The following is a 22,902-nucleotide window of genomic DNA, read 5'->3' on the forward strand; positions in this document are numbered from 1 at the left end:
TGAAAATATTGTGCAATATGATATTATCTATCCTATCAGATTTTTTTTTGTTACTACAATCCCTTTTAATGCATTGGAGCCTTCAGATAATGTGCCTTTTGTTTTAAAATCAAGTCATTTCGCTACAGCAGGGAGTGGTCCCTTGAGGAAACTTCATTTCAAGTCTTTTCTTTTTTATTTTTAAGCAAAATGAATGTCAGGTAAAGTATCTAGATAACCCCTGAAAATTCAGAACTCACCCACATTAAATTCTCAGTGTGCAAAATCAGGAACTAGTGAGTGAAAGCTTAAAACCATAAACACAGCAGGGTTCTTTTCAGACTCATAATTTGGTTGCACGATGCTAGTGCAATTCTGAAGTACAGCAATGTGTGTATTTCCCATTTCTTTGAAGTAAAAGAGGCCTACTCTTAAATTTTAGGGGGAAGTGTTCTTTTTATTCTGTGAATTTGAGAGCTGTCAAATTTAGCTTGCTTCTAACATCAGCATGTTTGCCAATTTAACTTATGGATGACTCTCAAAATAACTGGACATTCAACTGTTCTCAGCTCCAGACCATGTCCTCTCACTTCTCATGTTATCAACACAACCCCCTTCCCAAGGGTTAAGAAAGTTTCGAACTACTCTATTTGAAATGCTCAACTTTTTTGTAAATGAGTCCAGCTGCTAATAGCCCATGGATCTCAAGTGTGTCTGGAGCCACTCCACGTATGCCACTCCCTCGATATGAAGTCTGGTGGAGAGGCCAGGGCTCCCCAGACTCCCTTACCAGAATGAGTCAGGGGCTAAATTAGCTGTTCCTCCTTTTGGAACTGACAGCCAAGAAGACAGGAGGGAAAAATACATAATGCACAGTTTACAGATGCTCCAGGACATGGTCATCACTGGCGTCTTTAAGTCAGGAATCAGAAACCTCTGGAAGCTGGGTTCTGGCAAAGAGAACCAGAAGAGTAAGTACATGGTCATTTCGATTGATGATCGTTGCTGGAAGAATTCAGATGTGTGGCTCCTGTGTTTGAGGGTGGAGGTGGTTTCCTAGGACCTGGAAAGTAGACTGGAAAGGACAAAGCAGCCATGGTGTAGGCGACAGGAATTCTTAGGCAGACCATGAGGCAGGTAACCTGTGACAAGGATGAGGACGGATGCTTGCATGAACTCAAGTGGTTCAAGGTGAAGAATTCCACTCCAGAAACCCCTACATCAAAGCTGAGATCAGCTCTGTCTGGGAAGCAGTGAAGGACCTGTATGGAAACTGAGTCATGAGACTTAGAACCATCTACCGAAATGAGTGGTTATGATTTAGAAACAGAAGAAGAAAAAGTAGAAAAAGGGAGAGGAGGAAGAAGAGGACAGAGTCAGAGGAGAGAAAGAAACAGAAGGAGGAATATTTAATGATATCTTGCTCTATGTAAGGAACTGTTCTAGGCACTTTACCCATACTCACCCATGGAATCCTCATAGCCCCCTTCTAATGGACTGAGTGGTGGCCCCCCTAAAAGATATATCACGTCCTAATCCCCAGGACCTGTGACTGTTACCCTCTTTAGAAAAAAAGGTCTTTGCAGGTGTAATTTAACTTAAGGATCTTGAGATGAGGCCACCCTGGATTGTCCAGTGGGCCCTAAAAATTAGACAAGTGTCCTTCTAAGAAACCTACAGAGGAGGTGGCTGTGTAACAATGGGGACAACAACTGGACTGACACAGGCACACATGAAGGAATGCCAGTAACCATCAGAAGCCAGAAGTGTCAAGGCACAGAATCTCCCTTACAGTATCTAGAGGAAGTGTGTCCCTTCTGACACTCAAATTGCTGACATCTGGCCTTCAGAACTATTAGCAGTTAAATCCCTGTTGTTACAAGCCATCAAATTTATGGTGATTCTTTTTCATGGAGGCCATAGGGAAATAGTACACCCATGAAGTAGATATCACCATTATTCACATTTTGCAGATGAGAAAACTAAGACTCAAAACGGTGGAGAGAGGTTCCCAATGTTGCCTCATTATCAGTGGCAGGAAAAGAATTGGCATCCAAGCACTCTGGCTTCATAGCCTGCACCCTCACTCCTACACTACATCATCATTCAGTTACTTAGTATATAATTATAATATATCAGGAGGCTGGAGCTGCTCTCCAGAAAGGTCAGAAAACAGTGCAAGCTGGAACTTGTAAATTATCGGCGACTTGAGCTGTGGTGTGCTGGGGAGATAAGAGATGAGGAAATGATGTAGGAGGGCACACAACTGCTCAAGTAATTAAACATCTGCCAGGAGCTCTTATGTTCTGCTGTCTGGCTGACATACTCCACAAAGATGACGCCAGTAAGCATGATTTTAGAAATGTTATATAAAGCCAGAAAATGATTTTTTAAAATGAATCTGCTAGAAAGTTTTTAAAATACCACAGAAGTAATGTCATTATAGAGATGCATCATTTCCTTTGTCAAAAGTGCGGTGTGTCCAAGCATTTCTGAATCAACTCAGAAAGGGATGAAAATAATTGTTATTTTATTTCCAAAATAGAGGTAAAGATTAGAAATAAGATGTGGGCTGAAGTGCAGAAGAAGTCATGAAACTTATATATAACTCAGTTCTGAGCAGGAAGTTACCAGTCCCTTGAGATTTTTATTTTTTTCTCTAATTTCTTCCCCAACATGTTCTGGGCCACTTAACTTCTAATCTCTTGAAATTCTTGCATGTGAGCTGGGGAGTGGGCAGTGGTTCCTGGTAAATACTTAACAGCCTGACTTTCCAAAAATGTGTGATTTATAGCATTTGCCAGTGTCCGTGGTTTAAGAACTCCCACCAAAGCCAATTTCAAACTACCAAAATGCCCTTACTGAATCTGGAGTAGGTACGGGGTGTACAATCACACGCCATTACATTGTATTTCCATCATACAGATACAGGTACAGTAGACATAAACAATGTCAAGCACAGAGATAATATTAAAAGGTAGTCAAATCACTAGGAAGTGATGGTTTGAGTATTTATGACTTCTATTTTAAATATGATTTATTTAACTCTGTTCATGTAATTTAAATTTTAATAGTGCCTGTATTTAACAAGAAGCTTCACAAAATTCCTGAAAGTTTATCAGGTGACTCTCATGGCCAATGCAAGCTGGCTCTGGAACCTGTTACTGAATTCAGGTTTGGCTGCTTGTCGCTTGAGAATCTAGTACTGAGAGACAAGTGGGTAAAAGGAAAGATGGATTTATTAAGGAAGCTGGCAATCCTGGGGAGAAGAACCAACTCCCAGTTGCCAACCACAGGGCAAGAGCTCTAAAAGGAGAGTTTCAGGGGTGTACAGGTGGAGTCCTAGGTGCAGAACAGCACAGTCAGCTCAGTCATCTTGAAATTAGTCATGCAGAGGTCTGACCAGTGTCATCTTGGTTGTTTTTCGTACAGTTAACCTTCGATTCCAGTGTCAGTTTGTTCCCATTTTCTGAAGGCTAGTTCTTGGAACTGTGCTAGATGGAACAGCTTATGTCATGACTATAGTGTGGTCATCATACAGTTAAGTTCTTCCACCGGTGGGACTTTCAGTGTCTGCAAAAACAGCTTAAAGAATACAGCTCAGAATATTATCTATAGCTCTTGAGGAGGAACTGGAGGTCCTTGACTTTGTTTAATGGCTGACCTATTGTGATGTTGTCTAGTTTGACTCTTTTCCTTTGCTTCTCTGATTCAATTTACTATTTGGAACTTAGGGAAAACTTCGGAGGTTAAAATGTTGCTACAAACAAGAGGTAGTCAGAGGACATGGAAGGGGGAGTTGGGCGGTGGGGGTTCTGTCCCTGGAAGACTCCATTGGACTCTGCTCAGTTACACACACACTGGGGGCAGAATATGTTTCCTGATCATTGCTGTCTTTGAATTTCTGTTTCTGCCCAATTACTTAAGATTTTCATGCCTGCTGTCTCTCTGTAACCCCACTTAGTGCCCATTTTGAACATGACTTTAAGTCTTCTCTGAAATATGATTGATATAACACTATGTGAGTAATAGGTGTTAGGGATATTTTGGAATGATGTTGTGGAATGATATGTGGAATGATTTATGTTAAAATACTGTATGCAACTAACAGTTGAATATTCGACTATCTTTATTCTTAATAGTTACATAGCCACCTGACTCTTGGAATTTCTCTTTACCTATCTCCACAGACTTAAGTTTTTTCTTCACTCACATACCACTTCCCTCTCTCTTCTGCTATTTATTCCTGACCAAAAAAATCTTGTTGATTTATTGTACAGGAATGTTTATTAACATTCTTCCCCCAGTCACCTTTCCAGTCATGCCCCACAAGCCTCAATCTTTCATATCTAGAGTAGTTTATTGAAGTATTTTTTAAACTTATAGATGGTTTTTAGTCTAAGAGGAACTGTAGAGCTATTTAGTAAATATTGTTAGTAAATATCAACCAGCAAGGTGAAGGACCAGTTTATTTTCAGCAATCACAACTAGGTTGTCCATGAGAGACCTTCATGGATGCAATAGGAGTTAAGGTATTCAGAATTACCAGCTGCCAGGGCACATCAGAAGTAAGGTAGAGAAGGTGGTAGATTTCACGCAAGCATCGGCACCCAGGAGTCCACTGGGTGAACGCAAAACAAAGGCAAGATTCTGACTTAGGAAAGTACTTAAAATAGGCTTCCTCTTAAAACAGAAACCATCATGATACAAGGGCAAAGCAAGTGTTACAGATAAGCAAAAGCAAGACTCTAGAAAAAGAAATGTGTAGCTTTTGAAAACAGGAACTGTAATTTGTTTCTACCATTCTTTACACAATGGTAGAAGCCAAGGCAATGTCACTGTTTTCATCATATTATCCACACTGCTCAGCACATATTGTTATTTAATTTAATAACTCTGGACTTTAATTTATACGTAAAGTGGTTAAATCACACATTCCATCCAGCTGTGGACCTTGCAAAGTGGCTGTACTGTCCAGCTTCTGGTGGTGTTGCCATTCATAGTGTCAGTGATGTGAATGGTAACTCCAGTCATGCTGCCATCCATTGTATTAAAACATTTTAAAACCAAAATTAGCAACATGTTATTTCTATTACTTTACTTTAATGTGTCTCTGTGACATAAATGGTAACAATCTTTCTGATGTCAGAGAGCATAAGAAACCTAGAGCAATCCTTCGCTATATTAAAGTAGCCCATTACTTGTATCTTAACCCAAATTCCTGTTTTCCATATTGTAATTTCAACTGTACTTATCTGTCATTGAGATAGCACCAATTTTTTACAAAAATAAATCAGCAGTCCTTAAGACATATTTTATATGTTTCTGGAATCATAAAGACTATTACAGAATATAAGCATATTGCCTGACTTCTTTGAAAATAATCCTGTCTTGTTGGATTTCATATAACAGGAGAAAATGCTGTATTAGTCATGGCATAATAGGCATATTAGTTGGAAATCCATTTCAGGTAAAATTCCCATTTTACCAAGCTTGGTTGGATATCGAAATTGCTACAGTGTAGTCAAACATCATCAAAACAGAAATTTATTTCTAATGTATACACGGGGAGATGCTATTGTTTATTGGGTCTTTTCTTGTTTACATAAAGCAGATGTGTAATGCACAGTCTTTTTACAAATAATAACACTTCTCCACCTCTCTGGCATTTCTTGCTACGAGGAGCATATTTTGCATTTGCAAACTATGTTTCCTAGGAGTGAAAATATATTTGTGCCTGTATGGATCTAATTTTCTCTACTTGTGTAGGAATGTAGTATGAGAGAGACTTGGTGAAATTCAGTGTTATCTAAAATGTACTCTTGGTAACTGTTCTTTTATAACGTGCCCATTATTGGAATTTGTTCTTATAAAGCATGCTTTCCATATTTGACCCTAGCTTGTGAGCTTTTTAAAGGCAGGAATCCATCCTATTTCCCATTCTAGATGTTCATAAATGTATGTTGAATGAGCAGGATTGCAATGAGTCTGAACACGGACCCAAATTCTTAAACTACTTAGTAGAAAACTGAAAAATCCGATCGGGCCACAAGGTCAAAGTCAGAGAACACTGGTAGATGGAAAAAGAATAAAGGAGTGTAGCAGTGGGCTTTAGACAAAAAGTCTTGAAGCAGAAGGGTTAGTAAGTGGAGCGATACTGGATGGTGCAATTCCCAGGGATAAAGAGTTGTCAGGTGGACCAGGCGAGCCCAGAGGAGGCACTGTGACTTGTCTTCACCAGTTTCTCAGGCTTAACCTTGCACCAGAGCTTACCTCTCCATAATTCTGTTTCTCTCAGACCGGCCAGTAACATTCTTACTCGCTCTGAGAATTTTATTCTGAATCTTACAGGTACCTGTGTCTCTACCTCCCTCATTTATTTCCTCTTATGTTTTTCTACCCTGTATCACTCTAAGGCCACAGACTCACACAAATCATGAATCAAGTGAAAATGAAAATATCAATGCAGTCACCAGCCCATGAAACAGAGTCTCTTCCCACAGGTAATACTCTTATTCAAAAGAAAAGAAAGAAGGAGGGAGGGAAGAAAGAGAGAGAGAAAGAAGAGAAATATGTTTATTTTCTTCCTACTAAATGGCAGTTTGGGAAAAATCTAAATTTTTATATCTTAAAGTGAAAGCACATATAAACATAAGGTTATACGTAGGAAAAATGTAGGAAAAGAAAACCTAAGGTTTGTTCTCTGCTTAATGACCAGAGGTTTGTAAGCATATTAATGAAACAGTTGTTACTGCATCAAAAGACATTAGTTATCTCTTTACAAGTCTGATGCTGTTGGTTTTTCCCTCAGACAAGATGCCCACAGTTTATCACTAAAATAAATTTGAATGGTACTTATAGAATCTAGTCTAAATGAATTATCATGCATCTCAAAAATATGGACTATTAAGCACAGGATTTTAAATCCCCAAATGTACTGCCCACCTTAATGTAAGGAAATGTATTTTATATCTTTAATCATGTAGTGCTGATTTTTAAAAATTGTAATTATTATTGATTATAGGGTAGATTCAATCATTTTTCTTTTTTAATTATAGAACTAAAATTATAGAATATGTCCATTCTCTTGAGACTCCCATTAAATTTCACTTTTCAACCATATTATTTAACTCATTCAATAAACATAGACTCTAAAGTATAAGTTCCAGGCAGTGAGCTCAGCATGAGAGTACAGAGATGAACGGTGTGGTTGCTGCCTTGGGTGAACCTGCAGTCTAATGTGAAAAACAAACAAAGACAGAGCGATGCCAGCCTAAAGAAGTCAGGGAGTGTTTGCTGGGAGGAGACGCCGGCATGACCTCTGGGTGTGTGGAGGGAGCAGTAGTGGTTAAAGCCAAGTGGGTGAGCCGTCATGAAGGACCTTGCACGTTGTGTTGTGAAGCTGTAACTGTAGGACATGTGTTAGGAGAGGAATTACCTTCTCACATTTGCTCCTTAGAAAGATGGCTTTGGAGTATGGATGTGAGGTGAGTGAGAGCAGAGTCAAGGGGACCAGTTAGGAAGCCATTGTAGCAGCTGCGTGAAAGTCACGGGACCCTGAATCACATCAGTAATGGGCACCGAAGGAAGGTTGTGGAGGGGCTTGCCTCCAAGAAAGAACTTGATGCTTGGCTGCAAGTTCTGGAGGTACCCGACTTCCTCTCGCTGCAATGTCTCAGAGATCTGCTGTAGCATTTGAATTGAGGCCACGCTCATCCTGAGTAGCCCCAGCCAGTGACCGGCATGGCTGTAGCATTAGGATTTGGCCATTTCTGCCCATCATGGGACTCTTCTCATGGCCGGTCCCTAGTGCTGAGTTTCCTACTGCGTTGACTTCAATTCTGTAAGATCCACCAAGTTGTCTGAAATTTCCTGCCCAGTCCTGTTTCCCCCGTCCTTTCCTTTCACGGGTGTCAGATCTGCAGCACAACTCAGTGGCTCTTCCTGTTCAATGCTGCTCCCTTCCCTCTTTATCTTTCACAAGCGTTTTCCCAGAAGAAATTGCTTGCACTTATGTCCCCAGTTCAGCGTCTCCTTCCAGGAGATGTGATTGCCACAGGGTATTTGAGAAATAATTGGAAGGTAGACTTTATAGGAACTTTCATGGATTGGACATAAAATAAGCCAGAAGGATGATTCAAAGACAATTTAGGACTTTTTGCTTTGATGGCACTTCAGTTCACTGAGATGTGGTTACAGCAAAAAGAGCAGGTCTAGATGTGGTGGATTTTGGAGATGGTGAAATTGAAATTCCTGTAGGACATGCAATAGTTTAGTCCCATAAATAATTATAAAAGTTTAGATCTCAGAAGAGAGCTTCCAAGTCTGTGTACATTAAGGATGCGTATCTCGTAGTCATAAGCATTTTGTTCACCAACCCTGATTGATTAATGAAGATACAACTTTAGAATGCAATACTTGTACAATTCTACCATTAATTTGAGTAGTTGTGATGTTATGTTGTGTCACGCATACGTGCATATGTGCACACAGACATATGTCTTCTACAAAATAGAGATAGAACTCTGTGGTAGTTAGCACACAGGATTTTCTACTCATTGGTTTACAAATTGGGGTAAACATTTTTATGACTCTTTTAAATTGTAAAATGGGATCAAAGTGGTATGAACCTTGTAAGGTTCTTATGAAGACTGAATGAGAAACCAGATAAGCCCTTAGAATAGCACCTGGCATGAAGCTGTTGTTCTACAAATTACTGTGTGCCTTTGTATCTCCCGTAGTGCCTAGCAGGGTAAGTTTAATATAGTTCACATGTAATCTACACTTGTTAAGACAATTAACGGGATACAAGTGAAAAGAAAAAATAAGCATTTCTGAATTCTGTGCACATAATACTGTAAATAACAGAAATTAACTAATTAATGTCAAAGTCTTACCTGGTTCAATTCTAAGCCACTCCCTGCCAGATCCTCTTGTGGTTTTCCAGAAGTCATAACAGGAAGGGATTCAAGATGCTAAGTCCTCCCTAGCTCTGCCTAGGAGCACTACTGTCAAAGAACCCATCTGCTCCCTCCCAAACAAACTCCTCAGAAATGTTAAAGTCACTCACTCCACCAGTAATCTTAGGCTTCAAGGGAAATAAAACATATTTTTTAAGAGATGAGTGATGATATTCTAATAGGAATAATGAATGAGTCACTAGCAGCTCAACTAAACATCATTTTTACCTATATGTTTTTATTTCTGTCACAATTAATGAACGGAACTGTATCTATGAGTATTTTTGCAAATCAGCACCTATCACAAGTCCTTAATTTTCATTCTAGGTCCTATATTAGGGATCCTAATTTGAATGCCAAGAAGGTTTATGCATTTTCCTCTTTGTCTTTCTCTTAAAAATCCAGTCGAACCACTGATGATATTAAGATCATATTTTTGTTTTTAAACTGAGACATAATTGACACATTCAATTATATTAGTTTCGGGTGTACAACATAATGATTCAATATATGTATATATTGTGAATCCATCACCACATTTTTAAATTTTTTTCCTGTGATAAGAAATTTTAAGATTTATTCTCTCATCAAGTTTCAAATATACAATGGAGTATTAATAACTATAGTCATCATGCTGTGACTTACATCTCAGAACTTATTTATCTTATAACTGGAAGTTTGTAGCTTTGAGCATCTACACCCAGCTCTGACAAACACCAATCTTTTCTCCATATTCATGAGCTCATGTTTTGTTTCGGTTTTTAGATTCCACATAAAAATGAGATCATATGATCTTTGTGTTTATCTGTCTCAATAATTTCTCTTCAGTTGTGCCCTCAAGTTCTGTCTATGTTGTTCAAATGTCAGGATTTTCTCTTTTGACCAAATAGTATTTCACTATAGATAGACTGGTCACAATTTCCTTTATCCATTCGTCTCTCAATAAACACTTAGATTGTTGCCTTATCTTGGCTGTTGTAAACTATGCTAGAAGGAATATGGAGGACTAAATATGTTCTGAGTTGGTGTTTTGGTTTCCTTTGGATAAATATCCAGAAATAGAATTGCTGGATCATATGGTAGTTCTGTTTTTCAAATTTTTTGAGAAACCTTCATACTGTTTTCCATAGTTGCAAATTTATATTCCACCAGCAGTACACATGGGCTTCCTTTTCTTCATATCCTCCTTAACCATTGCCATTAATTGTCTTTTTGGTAATAGCCATTTGACAGGTGTGAGATGATATCTCATTGTGATTTTGATATATATTTCCCTGAAGATTAGTGATGTTGAGCACTTTTTTGTGTACCTTTTGACCATCTTTATGTCTTCTTTGGAAATATGTCTATTCAGATCCTCTGCCCATTTTTTAATGGGATTGTTATTTTAGAAACAAATTTTTGCTACTGAGTTGTATGAGTTCTTTATATATTTGGATATTAACCTTTCATCAGATAGATGATTTGCAAATACTTGCTCCCATTCAGTAGGTTGCTTTTTCATTTGTTGATGGTTTTCTTTGCTGTATAGAAGCTTTTTAGTTTGCTGTAGTCACACATGTGAACTTTTGCTTTTGTTGCCTTCGCTTTTGGTGTCAAATTCAAAAAATTATTGCTAATACTGATGTCAGGGAAGTCACTGCGTAGGTTTTCTCCAAGGATTTTTATGATTCCAGGCCTTATATCTAAGTCTTTAATCCATTTTGAATTAATTTTTGTGTACAGTGTAAAATAGTGTTCCAGTTTTATTCTTTTGCATGTGGCAAAATTTTCCCAATGCAATTTATTGAAGATACTTGTCCTTTCCCCACGGTATATTCTTGGCTTCTTTGTCATAAATTAATTGACCATATGGGTCAATTGAGCATGGGTTTATTTCTGGGCTCTTGATTCTGTTCCACTGAGCGGTATGTCTGTCTTCATGCCAATACCATACTGTTCTGATAACTACAGCTTTGTAATATAGTTTGAACTCAGGAAGTATGATACCTCCAGCTTTGTTGTTCTTTCTCAAAATTGCTTTAACTCTTGGAGTCTTTTCTGGTTCTGTACCAATGTTAGGATTGCTTGCTCTATTTCTGTGAAAAATGCCGTTGGTGTTTTGATAGAATTGCATTGAATCTGTATATTGCTTTGCACAGTATGGATATTTTAACAGTATTGATTCTTCCAATCCATGACCATGAAATATTCCTTTTACTTGAGACTTCTTCAGTTTCTTTCATTAATGTCTTATACCTTCAGTGTACAGATCTTTCACTTCTTTGGTTAAATTTATTCCTAGATATTTTATTATTTTGATACAATTGTAAATGGAATAATTTTCTTAATTTCTCTTTCTAATAGTTATTAGTGTATATAAATGCAGCTGATTTTGTATATTGATTTTGTGTCCTGCAACTTAACTGAATTATTAGTGTAACTTTTTTTAAGCCTTTAGATTTTCTAAATATGATATCATGTCATCTGTCAATAAAGACAATTTTACTTCTTCCTTTCCAATTTGTATCCCTTTTATTTCTTTTTCTTGCCTAACTGCTTTGGCCATGACTTCCAATACTATGCTGAATAAATGAGGCAAGAGTGGGCATCCTTAACCTGTTCCTGGTCTTAGAGGAAAAGCTTTCAGCTTTCACCCTTGAATATGGTATCAGCCATGGGCTTGTCATATATGGCCTTCATTATGTTGCAGTATGTTCCTTTTATACTCTCTATATCCTCTTTGTTGAGAGATTTTTAATCATAAATGGATGTTGTAAGATCATGTTTTCTAAACCCTCTGTTAGAATATGTGACCTGATAACATTTTCTTCTATTTAAAAATGCCTATTGATAGTCTAGATAAGGCAGTGAGTATGTTGGAGTTTTGTGATATTCCTGTTTTTAATAGAATAATAAAATAGGATAATTGAGTTGAAGCCTATTCCAGTAATGCTAGAGTAAGTGGTTGTCCTAAGTATAGGGTCTATTCACTATCAAAGATCCTACCATGCTAAATTATTGTATGTAAATGAACTTAGAGCCTAAGTAAAAAAGATCATGTTATCAGAACCCAGTGAATAATATACAAAGACAGTAGTGGTAGAAAATCAGGGCTTTAATGTTGTTCACATTGCATATTCTCTTCAAGTTAGCCCACATTTATTTATATACCAATCCTGGCTGTTTTCTTTCTCTTTTTTTTAAGTGTATATATAATTTAGACTATAGCTTAGTATTAACCTTTATTTCAGACAGTAGCAGCATTACAAGTTCAAATACAAAATTATTATAGATTCTGAATGAAATATTGTATCTGTTCAGCAATTCTGTTTCTAGGGTATTAACTGCAACTATATTCTCTGTTAGGGTGTGTTTCCCTCTAGCATCCAGAGGCATCAGGTTCATTCTATATGTAATTTCAGGTCAACACAGGCTGCTTAATTAGTGAATAGTTGAACTAGAAAAATTGCAAAGCATTTCCACTCTGGTAGTTTAACAACTATAATCATGTTTCCTACATGATTGGCTCCTAGAAATGATAAATGATAGTATCTGGATCAACTTTCCACCCAGTGCAAAAAGTCACTGGCAGTTGCCCTTTCAGCTTCTCTGTAACCTCAGTGATGGGGACTTCACTACCTGATGAGTTTGTAGATTTTGTGGTTTGACAGCTACACATTTTAGACAACCTGTAGCATTTAAATATTCATGGTTTAGGAAATTTCTTGGCAATTATCTCTTATGGCAGAGACAAAATAATTGACAGTATTAAAGTGATAATAATTTATATCAACTTAATTCCCTTTACATGCATGGTGAATTTTATAAAGGAGAACATAAGTTATGTAGACAGAGTTTACTCTGTTTGTCTCATCCAGAAGAGAGGGACCCCCATAATTGGCCCCATGTAGTAAAATCAACAGAGCCTGCTTTCTCTAATATATTTCAAGGTCCTGTGCTTAAATCTCAGTATTTCCAGCCTCTATGACTTCCTCTATATTTCCTATGATCTTGCCCCTAAACACTCAACTGTTATTTGCCACTATTACTCATAATTGAATTGCCTCACCCCAAATCCTTATCCCCACTTTGATGATAACCTCTTTTGGATTGTTCTTATTTTTGGATTCAAATTTATTATCCTTGACATTACAATGTATTTTGGTTTTAATTGACCCAACTCCTGGTTCTACATGAGAGACTCAGGCCTTTTGCTGACCACCCTTGTAGGTAGCCTATTAATAACTTTACAGAGAACAACTTTAAAGAAATAGCCAGCAAGGATTTTGAGGGCAACAAAGGAAAAAGATGGAAAGGGTAAATCAGGTGACCAGCCACATGGACCATGGCTAAAGATGAGTGATGAGAGAGAGCCTATCTGACTGTTTTCATTTAAACTTGCCATGTTTCTCCTCAAATGAGCCAACCTTAGATTGGAATTATGTAGAAGAAAAAAGTGGCATGTATGGAAGATTATGTGTGCTTCTCATACTAATTAGATGCCCTTAATATTTCTTCACTGAAACTTCCGTGGCAGACATAGAGATCAAGCACACAGCACCTTCCAACAACTCTGACGGAGGCATGGGTGGCCCTGGAGAGGGTGGGTGTCCCAGGAGATCATTATCTGGCTGCAAGTCCTTGAAGAAGAGTGTCTATAGCAGAGATCTAAGTGCTCACAAAACTCAAAGCAAAGTGTTTGGATCTCCATTCAAAAAAATTTGACAAATACTCAAGGTGCAGAGGCAAGAATTACAAAGATCCCATCTCTTTGCTTCGTCTGCTCCCCTGCAGAGCTGCCACTGATTTCAAAGACATGCCAGGCTTGAGTGAGCTCTGTGGGGCCTGGACCCAGACAAGGAGTGGACCAAAGACAGGAAGAAAGAGAGGCTGAACGGGGAAAAGGAAAGTTCTGTGGTGGAATTTTTAGTACAAAAGAGTACCCCTTTCTTCTCACCCATGTGAATGCTCAGACAGCTGATATGAACATCTGTTATATATTTACAATACATGTTCCTAATAGAAATGAGACCCTATATCAGATTTAGATACACAGGATTTTGTGTCATATACAGAAAATATAAAATACAAATGTTCTTTTCTTCAGAAAAATTTAACCTGAGAGAAACTTCAGTAGGAGCCGTAAGATCATTAGAGAAAGCCAGTATAAATCCTAGTTGTTTTTCCTTCTTACCAATTAACCATTCATTACTGTTTTTCATAAGAGAGACCATAGTGAGAGATACCAGATTATTCAAACTGATTTAGAGCCTGAGTAATGAAAGCTCAGAGAATGATAGATTTTTTTCTGGGGCGGGGAATATGTTTGTATGAAGACTTTGGAAAATAGGTATATCTCTCTTTCTTCTGTAAGTCATCAATTTAGTTTTTTTACATCCAGGTTTGTTTGTTTGTTTTTTAATTCATGTGGCATTTATTCCTGTGTATGCTATGGCATGGGAATCTATTTTACAATGTGTTTATATAGGTGACCATTTATCCCAAATCACTTGTGAAATGACTTCCTTTTCCCAGTAATGCACAGTAGTCTCTCTCTCATATTAAATCCCCACATATGCTTGGGTCCATTTATCCTCTGTCATTTGTACACTCCAGTGAGACTAACAACTATCTTAATTGCTATAGCATTAAAATAAATGTTGATATATGATAGTAACACACACACACATACACACTCACACACACACTCACACATCTTTCTCTTCAAAACTGGCTGATACTTGTTTCGTCAAGTAAACTTATGATCAGATGGTTGGTCCTGTTCCACTAAAATGCTATAGAGATTTTAACCTTAATTGCATCTGCAGAATAATTTGGAGTGAGTTTACACCTACACACTATTTAGTTTTTCTATCAATACAGAATCAGAAGAGAATTTCCATAATTTCCACACAGCATGTGTACTCTGCTACCAGTGTTGGAATCAGCCTGCTCTTTGTGCTGCCGTAGATGAACAATCTGTGTTCCCATCTGAAGCCCATCCTGCCTGGTTTTCACTCTTTTTTGCCTCACCAAGCACATCTCTCTAGTAATTCTGTGCTTTTTCTCTTACATCCCTACCAGATTTTTCCCTTCAGTGGACAGATACGATGCTAGCTCTGTCATCTTGAAAAGATACCTTCTCTTGACTTCATTTCTCCCTCCACATAACCTTTTTTGCTTGCCACAAAATTATTCAAAAGCATTTTACCCCCAATTCCTCACCTTCTAATCTCCCTTAAACTCCTTTGAATCAGGATTTTTCACCAATGCACTAAAATATAACCAGTGAGCGCAACATTGCTTCATCCCTTTGGAGTTCTGTTTTTCTAGAAAACAGTCCAGTTCACCTGATTTTTCAAATATGTTGGCATTTAATTATTTATTATAGAATCTCATGATTTTTTCAATGTTCCCAACATTTCTAGACAGTGGTTTTGTCTTCTATTTCCACCTTGTCCCTTCTATATTTTCCCCTTTCTTTCAAAGAATCCATGTGTTCTTTGTTGATTTCTTTCCTCCATTTCCACTCTTGCTTCAGTATTTTTGTTTGTTTGTTTTACTTGCTTTTCACTCACTTCGCTATTCCTTTTCTACCTTCTTGAGATTAAGATTTTAGATTGGTTATTTTTAATCTTCCTTTTGTCTAGTGAAAATATTTCTATTTTAAAAGTTTTACATGTGGCATTGTATTACCATTAATTTTGAAATATTTTCTGATATTCAGTATAATTTTTTCTGTGACTCATGAGATACTTAGACACATATCTCTCAGTTTCCAAACATAATTTTTTGTTACCCTTTAGATCTCTACTTAATTGCATTCAGGTCAGAAAATACGCTCCATCTTAGTTCCTTTGAAATTTGTTGAGACTTGCTTTGTAATCTAGCATATGATCAAATTCCTTACATCTTTTATGTGAACTTGAAAGGAATATGTATTCTGGAGTTTTTATGTACAGAATTCCATGTAAGTCACTAGATCAAGCTTGATAATTATAATGATCAATTTTTCTGTGCTCATATTTTTTGTCTACTTGTTCTGTCACTTACTAAGAGAGTTGTCTTAAAATTTCCAAATGTGACTGTGAACTTCTCTTTTTATCCTTGTCGTCCTGTCTGTTTTTGTTTCAGTATTTAGAGTCTGTGTATTAGATTCCTAAAAATTTTTTAACTTCATCCAAAGACTGGGCTATTGAGAGGTGTAGTGCCCATCTCCGGGGCCTTAAGGAAGAATGATGCTGAAAGGACATCCCAGCCAATCAACATCTCTGGGCTGCCTGAGGCCTCTGGTGTGATATATTCCATACTGCAGTAAAATCCTTTCCCCAACTCCTGTTTCTTCACTCCCCCATGGGAGTTGTTCACTGGCATGCAAATCTCTGTTTCAGAATCTTTTTCCTGGGGAATCCAATCTAAAACAATAATTTTGATGTCAAAACCTTAAAATTACATTAAAAGAAAGGAATATCACAGGCCATTACCTCTCATGAGTATAAATGTAAAAATCCTAAATAAAATATTAGAAAATAGATTCCAGCAGTATGTAATGGAGATACTCCACCTTGACCAAGTTGATTTTTTTTCAGAAATTCACAATAGATTGTTTAATATTTGAAAACAGTTGATGTTAATTCTCAACCATGACAGGAAAAATTATATGACCATTTCAGTAAACAAAGAAAAAGCCTTTGGTGTAATTCAGGATTTATTTAAGCCAAAAACCTCTTAGCAAACTAGTAATAGAAGCAGAATTTCTTAATCTGATGGATAGAATCTAGAAAATTCCTATAGCAAACAAATAATTAACAGTGAATTATTGTATAGGTTTTCCTGTGGTTGGAATTGAGATAGGCTTTATTACCAGTTTTATTCATCATTATAGTCTAGGTCCTAGCAAGTGCAATAAGACAAGAAAGAGAAATTTAAAATATAAAGACAAGGGGACGGAAGGAACTATAATATCATATTTTCACATCATAAAATTGTACAAGAATATATAAATACAAAGATCTACAAATGCTGGTCATACTGCCCAAGGCAATCTACAGATTTAATGCAATCCCTATCAAATTACCCAGGACATATTTCACAGAACTAGAACAAATCATAATAAAATTTATATGGAACCACAAAAGACCTAGAATTGCCAAAGCATTATTGAAGAAAAAGAAAGGCTGCAGGAATAACTCTCCTAGACTTCAGACTATAGTACAGAGCTACAGTAATCAAAACAGCATAGTATTGGTACAAAAACAGACATATGGACCAATGGAACAGAATAGAGAGCCCAGAAATGAAACCCACAAACTTTCGGTTGGTCAACTAATCTTCGACAAAGAAGGCAAGAATATACAATGGGATAAAGACAGTCTCTTCAGCAAATGGTGTTGGGAAAACTGGACAGCAGCATGTAAATCAATGAAGCTAGGACACTCCCTTACACCATACATCAAAATCAACTCAAAATGGATCAAAGACTTAAACATAAGACAAGATACAATAAACCTCCTAGAAGAAAATATAGGCAAAACATTATCTGACATACATCTCAAAAATATTCTCCTAGAACAGTCTACTCAAGCAATAGAAATAAAAACAAAAATTAACAAATGGGACCTAATTAAACTTACAAGCTTGTGCACAGCAAAGGAAACCATAAGTAAAATAAAAAGACAACCTATGGAATGGAAGAAAATTTTTGCAAATGAAACCGACAAAGGCTTGATCTCCAGAATATATAAGCAGCTCATACGACTTAATAAGAAAAAAACAAACAACCCAATCCAAAAATGGGCAGAAGACCAAAGCAAGCAATTCTCCAAGGAAGACATACAAATGATCAATAGGCATGAAAAAAATGCTCAATATCACTAATTATCAGAGAAATGCAAATCAGAACTACAATAAGGTATATCACCTCACACCAGTCAGAATGGCCATCATTTGAAAGTTCACAAAAGACAAATGCTGGAGAGGCTGTGGAGAAAAGGGAACCCTCTTACACTGCTGGTGGGAATGCAGTTTGGTGCAGCCACTGCGGAAAACAGCACGGAGATTCCTCAAATGACTAGGAATAGACTTACCGTATGACCCAGGAATCCCGCTCCTGGGCATATATCCAGAAGGAACCCTACTTCAAAATGACACCTGCACCCCAAGTTAATAGCAGCAGTATTTACAGTAGCCAAGACATGGAAACAGCCTAAATGTCCATCAATAGATGACTGGGTAAAGAAGAAGTGGTATATTTATACAATGGAATACTACTCAGCCATAAAAACCGACAACATAACGCCATTTGCAGCAACATGGATGTTCCTGGAGAATGCCATTCTAAGTGAAGTGAGCCAGAAAGAGAAAGAAAAATACCATATGAGATCACTCATATGTGGAATCTAAAAAAAAAACAAACAAAAAAACCAAAAAACAAAGCATAAATACAAAACAGAAATAGACTCATAGACATAGAATACAAACTTGTGGTTGCCAAGGGAGTGCGGGGTGGGAAGAGAAAGATTGGGATTTCAAAATTGTAGAATAGATAAACAAGATTATACTGTATAGCACAGGGAAATATATACAAGATCTTATGGTAGCTCACAGAGATAAAAATGTGACAATGAATATATATGTTCATGTATAACTGAAAAATTGTGCTATACAATGGAATTTGACACAACATTGTAAAATGATTATAAATCAATAAAAAATGTTTAAAAAAGAAAGTGATCCAAGAATAATCAGCCACAAAATATGGGGATATGGTATTGTAAAGATGTCTTAAATAGTAATAATGATATTATTTTTTGAGATTCATGATGTTTGATGCATTTGTAAGCTTTTGTACATTTGTGATTTGTTGTCATTTCTTTTCTCATTCCAAATAAACATTCACTTATATACCTTAAAAAAAAGTTTAAAAAATCAAAAAAATAAAAAGATCTACAAATGCAATATTAGGACTGATCAGTGAAATTGGCAAGGTTATCAGATACAAGTCCTGTATGCAAAAATTATATTTTTATATAGAAACAAAACACAAAAAATAATTTTTTTAAATATCCAATTTATAACACTGTCAAAAAAAATCAAATAAACCCAAAACATGTGCAAGATTTCTCCACTAAAATTGGAAAACATTGCTGAGTACAATTAAAGAAAATTTAAATAAGTACCTTCATGGTACTTATGTTTGTGGATTGGCAAGCTCACTATCTCAAATTCTTCCCAAATTAATCTGTATAATTAATGCAATCACAGTCAGTCCCACAATATTTCTTTCATTTACCTTTCTTCTTTCTTTTGGTTATGTGGAAATTGATAAGCATATTCTAAAATTTATGTGGAAGTGCAAAGGGCCAAGACTTGCCAAGACAAATAGGAAAGTGTTATGCTAACAGCTGCCAATACTTATTTTTAAACTACAGTACTTAAAGTACAGTGTACTCCTGGGGCAAGCACAGATATCTCAACACGTGAAATAGAGAGGAGTTCACAAGGAGATACACATGTATAGTCAATTGATGGCAAGGTGTCACTGTAGTGTGGAGTGGAAAGGATAATCTTTACAATAAGTTTGTAGATCAATTGAATATTTCCCAACTGAGAAAAATATTATGAACCCTACCTCCTACCATAAACAAAAAATCAATTCCAGATAGATGATCCATCTATATGTGAAAGGGGAAATATTAAAATTCTAGAAGTGTGGGAGAATCTTTTCATGATCCTGAGGTTGGCAGTGATTTCTTATACAGGGTACAGAAAGCAATAATCATGAAGAGAAAAGTCTGTTAAAAAGGACTATATTAAAATTAATAATTTTTGTTCAAAAGACAAAAATGAGGATAAAATAGCAAATCACAGAATGAGTAAGGTCTATCCTCATTATTAATGGATTTCACATTTGTGAATGTGCTTAACACTAAAAATTATTTATGACCCACGAATCAGTACTTCCAGTGCTTTCATTCCCAGACATGGGCAGGAGGGCAGAAATTTTGAGTCACCCAACATGGGGATGTTCCCAGCTGAGATCCAACAAAGTGACCATCTGCCTTTTTGTTTTAGCTCTCATACTGTAAATGAGTATCCTTTTTGCAATGTATTTAGTACCAACTTTTTGCATTTTTGAGATTTTTGGGTTATTTCAGTGCTTTGAATGGTGCCCAAGCATAGTGTTGAAGTCTTGTTAAGTGTATCTGAGCGTGAGAAGGCTATTTGGTGCCTTACAGAGAAAATAAGTGGGTTAAAGACGCTTCAGAGGCATGAGTTAGAGTCTTGTCAGCTGTGAGTTTAATGTTAATGAATCAGCAGTGTGTATCAAATGAAGTGTCTTTTTTTTTAAATTGAAGTATGATTGATTTACACTGTTATATTAGTTGGAGGTGTACTACACAGTGATTGAATATTTTTATACATTATACCCCATTTAAAGTTGTCATAAAATATTGGCTGTATTCCCTGTGTTGTACATTGCATCCTTGTATCTTATTTTATACCTAGTAGTTTGTACCTCTTAATCCCTTTCCCTGTCTTGCCCTTGCCTCTACCCCATCTCAACTGGTAACCACTAGTTTGTTGTATGTATCTATGTCTCTTTCTGTTTTGTTTTATTCATTTCTTTGTTTTATATTTTATATTCCACCTATCAGTGAAAACATACAGTATTTGCCTTTCTCTGTCTGACTTACTTTACTAAGCATAATGCCCTCCAGGCCCATCGATGTTGCTGCCAATGGCAAATTTTCATTCTTCTCTATGACTGAGTAATATTCCTGTGTGTGTGTGTGTGTGTGTGTGTACACACACATATATATACACCACTTCTTTATCCATCAAATGAGGAGTGTTTAAGTAGAATACACACAAAATAAGGGAATATACTGATCAGTTGACAAAAATGTGACGAGAGTCCCACAGGAACCTAGCCCTGTATTTCTCCTAGGAGTAGTGATTCAGTACTCACCAGTTCGGTGTTCACAGTGACTTTATTGAACATAAACATTACAAGTAATGAGAATTGACAGTACTTGTTAAACATATGCTTTATTAAGGACTCATATACAGAACATATAAAGAATTTTTGTAAAATAATAAGGAAATGACAGGCAACCCAATATAAACATAGGCAGAGGATTGTGATACTGAAGAACAGGTACTTCATGAAAAAGGATAACCAGATGGTCAGTGTACTTCCGGAATGGTGGTCTGGGAGATATGTGCCTTATCTCTGCTCTGTGCCTCAGTTTTTCACTCTTTCACTCACAAAGACAATAACCTACAATTTTGATAATAGTTATTTTTAAACGACATGGTTTTAATTTCGTGGACTCCTAATGCAAAAATATTGTGCTGTCATTACAGTAGAGGTGCATTCCTTTACAAACAGTGGAAGACCATGTCTGCTAAAGTCTCAGCTGATTCGGCAAAAGAGTAAACATACGACTCTAAGTATCGAAAGTCAGTCGAGTACCACTTGAGCCTGTATTTTATTTACGGAGCTTAAACATGTTTGAAAGAAATGTTTGCTGGGATTTATGTAATGACTAAATCTGTAGGGGTCTAGTTGAGGGTCTCAGCATGTTCTCAGAAAACAGTGAGAATGAGAGGCCCGCGTGTTCCGCTCCGCGGTGGCGGCAGCCGTGCTGCGCCGGCTCGGCTTTCGGCGGCTGCGGCCGCTGCCCGCCCTGCGGCTCGGGGCCCTGGGCCCGCAGCTCGCGCCCGTCCCACCGGGCGGCTCGAGGCGCCCCGCCCTGCCCTGTGGGCAGCGGCGTCAGTCTCCGCAGTTGCCCCGGGCGGCGCGGGAGGCTGGGACGAGGCCCTGGCTGCGCCGGCTCCCACAGGGCGCGGAGGGGCTGCTGCTCTGCGCGCACCGCGCCCCGGGCCTGCGGGGGGGGGGGGGGGTCAGCATCCTCACCGCCGTGGCCCTGCGCGGCGCCGTCACGCTGCCCCTGGCCGCCTACCGGCACTACATCCTGGCCAAGGTGGAAAATTTGCAGCCAGAAATAAAAACACGTTGCAAGGCGTCTTAACCAAGAAGTTGCAGTTCGTGCAGATCAGTTGGGATGGTCCAAAAGAGCTGCCAGGCTCACTTGTCTAAAGGCTGTGGCGGCTTGTTTCAGCGCTGTATATTCGGGATAACTGCCACCCTTTTCAAAGCCACTGTATTGGTCTGGATTCAGATTCCAATGCGGATTTTCATGTCTGTTGCTCTCCGGAATTTCAGCACAGGGGCAACAGGTTCAGAAGCAGGTTTTTCTGTTCAGGAGCAGTTTGCTACCGGTGGGGTCCTGCGGTTTCCTGACCTCACTGCCCTGGATTCCACTTGGATTCTGCCTGTCTCCGTGGGGGTCATCAATTTATTAATAGTGGGGATGTTTGCTCTGCAGAAGATTGGAATGACTCGTTTTCAGATGCATATTACATACTTTCTTCGGGCGGTGTCAGTGTTGATGATTCCAGTTGCAGCCACAGTACCTTCATCGATTGCTCGGTACTGGTCATGCTCCAGCTTCACGGGCCTTTCACGGAGCTTGCTGCTGCGTTCCCCTCGATTTCACCAACTTCGCCGAATGCCGCTGACCGAGTCAGATTCACACACTCCTTATAAGGACCTCTTTGCTGCCTTTTATGCCAAGTGCAGTTCAAGAAAATGACATACTTTCTAGTAATTTTGGAACAATGACAATGTATTCACTCAATGTATTTAGAACATCGAGAAATTCAGATACGATTTAATTTGCTTTTGTTTAAAATCATGAGCCCTGTGAAGTACTGTGGATTAAGATATATTTGGATCCTTAAAATATTTTAAGTGCTAAAAATGTAGTATGTTTAATTATGTACTAAGAATATAAAAAGGGAATCAAAGTGTTGGGCCCTGTTTATAAAATTACCACTTATTAGAAGTAACAGAACCTTGGAGGACAAGACTAGAAAAGTTTTATGAAATAAGAGCATCCAATGAGGTGATTCT

General features: G+C 37.7%; 1 pseudogene; it reads left to right on the forward strand.

Annotated features, from left to right (window-relative positions):
* Nucleotides 1-847: 847 nt before the first annotated feature.
* Nucleotides 848-22,582, forward strand: LOC102542093 (cytochrome c oxidase assembly protein COX18, mitochondrial pseudogene; annotated as a pseudogene).
* The last annotated feature ends 320 nt before the right edge of the window (nucleotides 22,583-22,902 follow it).

The sequence above is a fragment of the Vicugna pacos genome, chromosome 35 (genome assembly GCF_048564905.1).
Source record: "Vicugna pacos chromosome 35, VicPac4, whole genome shotgun sequence".
NCBI lineage: Eukaryota > Metazoa > Chordata > Mammalia > Artiodactyla > Camelidae > Vicugna > Vicugna pacos.